Raw genomic sequence first — 8,577 nt, forward strand, 5'->3', positions numbered from 1 at the left:
AGTAAGGGTATATAATACAATGACATTTAGCAAGTTTATAGTGTTGTGCCATCACCATGATCCAATATTTAGAAATTTTCGTAACCCCAAAAAGTAAACTGGGTATAATGAGAATCTACCGTATAGCATAGGGAACTCTACTCAATGCTCTGTGGTGACCTAAATGAGAAGAAAATCCAAAAAACAGGGGATATATGTATACATATAGCTGATTCACCTTGCTGTACAGTGTAAACACGATACTGTCAAGCAACTATACTCCAATTAAAATTAAAATAAGATAAAATAAAATTCTATATAAAAAGAAAAGTAACTGGATAGTTGATTTGTTGAGTTTTGAGAACTCTATTCTGAATATAAGTCCTTTTATCACATGTTAAATGTGTCAATATTTTCTCCGAATCTCTGGCTCCACTCATTACTTTTCTTAAAGTTGTGCTTAAAAATACAAAAGTTTTTCATTTTAATTAAGTCTAATTTATTATTTTTTCTTTTATGTCTCAACCTTTATTGTCTTGCTGCAGAACTCTTTGGCTAACTTAAACTTAGGTTCATGGAGATTGTCTCCTAAGTTTCATACTTTTACCTCTTATATTTAGGTCTGTGGTCTATTTCCAGTTAACTTTTGTGTATGCTTAGAGTTATGGGTCTTAAGTTATTTTTCTGCAAATAGGTATACAATTATCCCAGCCTCTTTTGTTGAGAAGACTTACCCCCATGGAAGTATCTTAGTGTCTTGACCAAATAGCTATTGATCTTAACACTTTTGGACTCTCAATTGTGGTTGTGCCTTTTTCATTGGCTCCAGACCTTTACTGGCCTCATTTTTAGTGGCCTTTCCCCGAGGCTCTAATCCCAGTCAAAATTTAGGCTTCATCCCAGCAGCTCGTTTCTTCTGGACCTGATGGCCTGTGCCATACTGTGCCGATTTCTCGAAATCGTATTCTGTCCTAAAAGCCACTTCCTGCAAGAAATGTTCCTCCAAAGCTTTCTGGGGGTGTCCGATTACTGGATGTATTGCCGTTTCTCTTTCCGGGAGTTCGTTCTCTGCTGCTATACCGACAGCGGAACTCTTGGTCCATTTGGAAACCCGTCCCCCTACTTTTTTAATACAAGGTGTAAAATAAAGGCGGCGGCAATATTACTTTCCTGCCCAGTCCATCGAACGCAGTTTAGGTAGCTCCATATTTGCCTCGCAGACCTCGAGTCTCTGAAAATCTGCGAGTTTTCTGAAGAGTCGAAGTGCCAGGAAATGAGATATCATCAGTGGCTTCTCACCTCCCGGACCATCCAGGGCTCCCGGCCCCAAACCCGCCCCTTGGCCTTCTGTACGTCAGGTGTCCCAACATGGCCGCCCCGTGGGGCCGCGGAGAGCTGGGCGCAGACATATTGCCTCTCTGGGACATACCGGAATCCGCTCATCCGCCTTTCTTGAAACGCCTCAGACCGTCTTCGGCCGCCGTAGGCAGGCGAAAAATCTGGGCGACGAGTCCAGAAGTAGAAGCGGTTCGCGGAAGGTTACGTTTAGACTCTCCTTGTGGGCTAGGGAAAATCGGGTCAGTGTGTGCATTTGTCCCTTGAAGTTTTGTGTGTGTGTGTGTGTGTGTGTGTGTGTGTTTTCTCATGAGAGGTGTGTCTATGACAGCGTGACGTGACTCCTACAGGGTGCAAATGGTGTAGTGTGGACTCACGTGATTATTGGAGGCTCTGGTGGGAAACGCCAAGGTGGAGGTATTTGGGAGGAACCAGCAGAGTCTGGCACGTCTATCTGTGGTTGGGGTACTTTGGTGGAGAGTCGTTAAAACGGTTAAGAATCTGTAGAGATCAGCGACCGTGTCCTGACTGGCAAGGTATGGGGTCTTTGCGGATCATTCTGTAAAGGATGCAGGTGGTATTTACGATGGTAACAGCTTCAGGTTTGGGAATTAATATGGGGCTCAGTGATTTGAGGCCAGGGTGGACGGGCATCATGTGGGGATGTCTGGTCCAGGTTTTGGATTAATTAAGAAGTGTGTAGTGTCTGTGGTACAAAAAGGCTGTGAGGGCTGAAGCTCTGGACGCCTGGCTGGTGGTTTCGTTGAGGTTCCAGCCTCCACCGCTGGGAAGGAAGGTGGTGCAGCCCAGGACAGGAGTTCGAAACCTTCTGCTTTTTAGGCTTTTATCCAGGGGGATGAGTAACTGCAGATCGAGGGACTAATCCAGCCACACCCGTCTGTTACGTATCGTCTATGGCTGCTTTCGCAATGAGAAGGCAGAATTGAAACGTTGTGACAGATCTTAACCTTCAAAGTAGAAATGTATAGTATCTATCACTTTGTAGAAAATGTTTGCCAACGCCTGCACTCACCACTTAATATATAGCAGTGGACACTGTTGCTTTTTTGCCTGACAAACATTCCCTCCTTCTTTGCTAATAGAATCTCTGTTTTTAGTTATCCATCCTTCTGGTAGGGTGACCCATATGCCAGTACTGGTTGGTCTTAGTTAATCATGGTGGTTTCAGTTCCCGTTTCTAGTGATCAATTAGTATGAAATGAGCTTAGGTATATAGTGCAGTTCTAGCCAGCAGTATATGTGAAAATCTGCTTGGGATTTATGGGGGGAACGTTTTGTCTTTTACATAAGTAATTCCTTGTGTCTCTTTTTCCACGTCGATGATGATGTTGTCTGAATATAACCTTAATTTTCTGTCCAGTTTCTAATGTTTATAATTCATTCTTATCTCAATGCATTGTCTCTACTCTCCAGTACAAAGGAGGAAAGTGAATGGGGTGGTAGTGGACATCTGTGTCCTTCCTGTTCCCTGCCCTAAAATTCACCTGCTAGATGGTCTGGAGTTAACATGTTTCCAGGATGGAAGGATCATAAAATTATGAGTTCATCCAGGATTTCAAATTTAATGAAATAAAAATATTCATTGTATTCTTTCAGGGCAAAAAAAAATGTCTATTTTATCTCAGTTATGTCCCCTATTAATTCCTTATATTTTTTTATTTGCACCAGGTTTCTTTCTATCTCACTACAAATGGATATGTGTTGTTGGTCTTTTTAAAGAACAGGCTTTTTCAAAAAGTTTATTTTATTGAAGTATAATTGATTTACAATGTTGCGTTAATTTCTGCTGTACAGCAAAGTGATTCAGTGATACATATATATACATTCTTTTTCATATTCTTTTCCATTATGGTTTATCACAGGATATTGAATATAGTCCCCTGTGCTATACAGGAGCATCTTGTTGTTTATTCATTCTATGTATAATAGTTTGCATTTGCTAACTCCAAACTCCCAATCCATCCCTCTTCTAGTTCCCCTCTTCTAGGGCAACCACAAATCTGTTCTCTGTGTAAAGAACAGGCTTTTTCAACTCTTCCATTTATATATTTTTTAATACTTATTTATTTTGGTTGCACTGGGTCTTAGTTGCAGCAGGTGGGCTCGTTAGTTGTGGCTCACGGGCTCCTTAGTTGTGGCATGTGGGCTCCTTAGTTGCGGCTCACCAGCTCCTTAGTTGCAACTCGCTGGCTCCTTAGTTGTGGCATGCAAACTCTTAGTTGCAGCATCCGTGTAGGGTCTAGTTCCCTGAACAGGGATGGAACCCAGGCCCCCTGCATTGGGAGCACAGAATCTTAACCACTGCACCACCAGGGAAGTCCTCACTTATTTGTTAATTTAAAAGATCTACAAGTTAATCAGTATAAAATTATTGCCCAGGGATTTCCCTGGTGGCACAGTGGATAAAACTGCGCTCCCAATGCAGGGGGCCCAGGTTCCATCCCTGGTCAGGGAACTAAATCCCACATGCATGCCACAACTAAGAGTTTCCATGCCACAACTAAGGAGCCCTGGAGCCATAACTTAAGGAGCCCTGGAGCTGCAACTAAGACCTGGCTCAACCAAATATATTAAATAAATAAATAAATATTTAAATATTTAAAAAAATAATAATAAAATAAAATTATTGCCCAGCTTGAGAAACAGAACACTGCCAGCACCCCAGTGGTGTTCTGTGAGCCACTTCGCAATTATATTACATCTTCATACTCAAAGGTAATTACCATCCGGTTCGAGATACCAAGCAGTTTAAGTCTTTTCTTTATAGTTGTATCATATAAAAAATTAATCATTCCTAATCATTATATTTTATTTAGTTGTGCCTATTTTTAACTACATGTCAGTGTTACTATACTGATTTTTTTAACTGTCAGTCTTCTTTTAATCAATATTTTAAAGAATTATTCATGCTTTTGCACAGAGGATTTTTTGTGGTTTTGTTCTGTTTTGTTTTTTGCTTTTGTTTGGGTTTTTTTTTCCCTCTGTAACAAGGGTCAGGCAAACATATTGTATGAATATCTATACAGTAAACATTTTAGGAGTTGCAGGACACAGAAGGTCTCTCACGTTGCTTTTTGGTTTTGTTTTACAGTTCTTTGAAAATGTAGAAAGTATTCTTAGCTTGCAAGCTAGATAAAGGTTGTTTTTTAATAGCATTCCATAGTTTGAATATATGTCAGTTTTTTCTACTATTAATTAAACTTGTAATGCTTGCAGTTTGGGTTGTTATGAATAATGTTGCTGTGAAAATTCTTGTACATATCTTCTGGTTCAAATGTGTCCTTACTTTAGTGGGGGATAGATGTATAACTTAGATGTATACTCAGAGTGAGATTTCTGTGTCTTAGGATGTGTATAACTTCAGTCTAAATGGATGATGCCAAAATGTTTTCCAAAGTGACTATCCAGTTCCTCCAGCGGAAGGAATATATAATTTGCATTATGGTGTCCTTCATTTTTTTTTTTTTTTTTTTTTTTGCGGTACGCGGGCCTCTCACTGTTGTGGCCTCTCCCGTTGAGGAGCACAGGCTCCGGACGCGCAGGCTCATCGGCCATGGCTCACGGGCCCAGCCGCTCCGCGGCATGTGGGATCTTCCCGGACCGGGGCACGAACCCACGCCCCCTGCATCGGCAGGCGGACTCTCAACCACTGCGCCACCAGGGGAGCCCCCGAGAACTCTTTTTTTAAAAAAAAATTATTTACTTATTTAGCTGCTCCGGGTCTTAGTTGCGGCATGTAGGATCTAGTTCCCTGACCAGGGATCGAACCCGGGCCCCCTGCATTGGGAGTGCGGAGTCTTAGCCAGTGGACCACCAGGGAAGTCCCTATGGTGTGCTTCATATATAGCTTGTTTAAAATATCTTTCCATACCCTAATATCATTGAGAGATTCTCCTATATTATCCCCTAAAGTTTCTTTCTTTTTTTTTTCTTTTTAAACATCTTTATTGGAGTATAATTGCTTTACAATGCTATATTAGTTTCAGCTTCACAACAAAATGAATCAGTTATATATATACATATGTTCCCATATCTCTTCCCGCTTGCGTCTCCCTCCCTCCCACCCTCCCTATCCCACCCCTCCAGGCGGAAAGTTTCTTATTAATTTGCCTCTCCCACTGAAATTGACAGTTCTCCCCCCAAATGATTTTTGTGTATATTGTGAGATGGGGTTCACCATTGTTCTCTGAATCCCCCAACCCCCAGCATGAATATCTGATTGTCCCAGCACCTTTTTTTTTTTTTTTTTTTTTTTTTTTTTTGGGTTTACGGGCCTCCCTCTGTTGTGGCCTCTCCCGTTGCGGACACGCAGGCTCAGCAGCCATGGCTCACGGGCCCAGCCGCTCCGCGGCACGCGGGATCCTCCCGGACCGGGGCACGAATCCGCGTCCCCTGCATCGGCAGGCGGACTCCCAACCAATGCGCCACCAGGGAAGCCCCCCCAGCACCATTTTTAAAAAGAGACATCCTTATCCTCTTTTCTGTAATGCTACTTTTGTTATCTAGTCTCTATATATGCATCTCTGTTTATAAGCATTTGATTTTGTTCCATTTGTCTATCATTGTACTAATATTGTACTGTCATAACTAAAGTAATTTTAAGTCCTCATAATTGATAGATGGATATAGTTATCAGCTTAGGATTTTGATTGAGGTTTCATTGGATTTATATATATATATATGGGAAACATGACATCTTTATTTTTATTTTTTATTTTTTAAAAAGTTTTATTGGAGTACAGTTGATTTACAATGTTGTATTAGTTTCAGGGGTACAACAAAGTGATTCAGTTATACATATACATATATTCATCCTTTTTCAGATTCTTTTCCCATATAGATTATCACAGAATACTGAGTTGAGTTCCTTGTGCTATGCAGTAGGTCCTTGTTGGTTATCTATTTTATATATAGTTGTGTGTGTATGTTAATCCCAAGCTCCTAATTTATCCCTCCCCTCTACGTTTCTCCTTTGGTAACCATAAATTTGTTTTCAAAATCTGTGAGTGTGTTTCTGTTTTGTAAATAAGTTCATTTGTATCATTTTTTAAAAATTAGATTCCACATGAGTGATATAATATCGTATTTGTCTTTCTCTGTCTGCCTTACTTCACTTAGTATGATAATCTCTAAGTCCATCCATGTCGCTGCAAATGGCATTATTTCCTTCTTTTTCATGGCTTAGTACTATTCCATTGTATCTATGTTCCACATCTTTATGCGTGCCACTGTCAATGGACATTTGGGTTGCTTCCATATCTTGGCTATTGTAAATAGTGCTGCAATGAACATTGGGGTGCATGTATCTTTTTGTATTATGGTTTTTTCTGGATATATGCCCAGGAGTGGGATTGCTGGGTCACATGGTTGTTCTCTTAAAAAAATCTAAAAAGAGAACATACTGTTGTTCTCCATAGTGGTTGTACCAATTTACATTACCACCAACAGTGTAGGAGGGTTCCCTTTTCACCACACCCTCTCCAGCTTTTATTGTTTGTAGAATTTTTGATGATGGCCATTCTGACCAGTGTGAGGTGATACCTCATAGTAGTTTTGATTTGCATTTCTCTGATAACTAGTGATGTTGTGCATCTTTTCATGTGCTTTTTGGCCATCTGTATGTCTTCTTTGGAGAAATGTCTATTTAGATCTTCTGCCCATTTTTTAAAAATACATTGATTTTTTTAAAAACTAATTTATTTATTTATTTATTTTTGGTCGCGTTGGGTCTTCATTGCTGCACATAGGCTTTCTCTGGTTGCAGTGAGCGGTGCAGTGAGCAGTGGCTACTCTTTGTTGTGGTGCACGGGCTTCTCATTGCGGTGGCTTCTCTTCTTGTGGAGCACAGGTCTAGGTGCGTGGGCTTCAGTAGTTGTGGCACACAGACTCAGTAGTTGTGGCTCACGGGCTCTAGAGCGCAGGCTTAGTAGTTCTGGTGCACGGGCTTAGTTGCTCCACAGCACGTGGGATCTTCCCAGACCAGGAATCAAACCTGTGTCCCCTAAACTGGCAGGTGGATTCTTAACCACTGCACCACCAGGGAAGTCCCATTCTGCCCTTTTTTTTTTTTTTTTTTTTGCGGTACGCGGGCCTCTCACTGTTGTGGCCTCTCCCGTTGTGGAGCACAGGCTCCGGACGCGCAGGGTCAGCGGCCATGGCTCACGGGCCTAGCCGCTCTGTGGCATGTGAGATCTTCCTGGACCAGGGCACGAACCCGTGTCCCCTGCATCGGCAGGCGGACTCTCAACCACTGTGCCACCAGGGAAGCCCCTGCCCATTTTTTGATTATGTTGTTTGGGGTTTTTTTTTTTTTGACATAGAGCTGCATGAGCTGTTTGTATATTTTGGAGATTAATCCCTTGTTGGTCACTTGGTTTGCAAATATTTTCTCCCATTCTGTGGATTGTCTTTTCTTTTTGATTATGGCTTCCTTTGCTGTGCAGACACTTTTAAGTCTTACTAGGTCCCATTTGTTTTTTTTTTTTTTGTTTTTATTTTCATTACTCTAGGATGTGGATCAAAAAATATATTGCTGCAATTTATGACAGAGTGTGCTGCCTGTATTTTCCTCTAAGAGTTTTATAGTGTCCAGCCTTACATTTAGGTCTTTGATCCGTTTTGAGTTCATTTTTGTGTATGGTGTTAGAGAATGTTCTAATTTCATTCTTCTACATGTAGTATCTAGTTTTCCCAGCACCACTTATTGAAAGACTGTCTTTTTTCCATTATATATTCTTGCCTCCTTTGTCATAGATTAATTGACCATAGGTGTGTGGGTTGACATGACGTCTTTAAAATGCTTGGTTTTCTGAATCGTATTCATAGTTCATCATTCCATTTATTTAAGTCTGTTAAATTTTCTGTCAGTATTCCTACTTATCATATATTTTTTATATTCTTCAAAATGATTTTGTTTATAAATTTTGTTTGTTGGTGACCTATTTGTTCTGTCAGTTAATGGGATAAGCGTGTTAAGTCTTCAACCGTTAGTCTGGATTTATTTCTTCTTGGCTTTTTGGATCCAGTCTGGATTTATTTCTTCTTGGTTTTTTGGGTCCATTTTTGCTGTATATATTTCAAAGCAATATTATTAGGTGCATAGAAATTGCAAATTTCTATAATGTGCTGAATTGAACCTCTTACTAGTAAGCATTTTTCTTTCTCTGTAGTAATTTTTGGGCTTTCTGGTCCATTTTGTCTGAGAATACACCAGAGTGTCTGTGGTTACTCTTTCCATGGTTT

General features: G+C 40.6%; 1 protein-coding gene across 1 annotated transcript in view; it reads right to left on the minus strand.

Moving 5' to 3' along the window:
- Nucleotides 1–8,577, minus strand: part of LOC117199139 (zinc finger protein 677-like) — a 545,188-nt gene that overhangs the window by 161,566 nt on the left and 375,045 nt on the right. The window lies entirely within an intron of this gene.

Source organism: Orcinus orca, chromosome 20 (genome assembly GCF_937001465.1).
Source record: "Orcinus orca chromosome 20, mOrcOrc1.1, whole genome shotgun sequence".
Lineage (NCBI taxonomy): Eukaryota > Metazoa > Chordata > Mammalia > Artiodactyla > Delphinidae > Orcinus > Orcinus orca.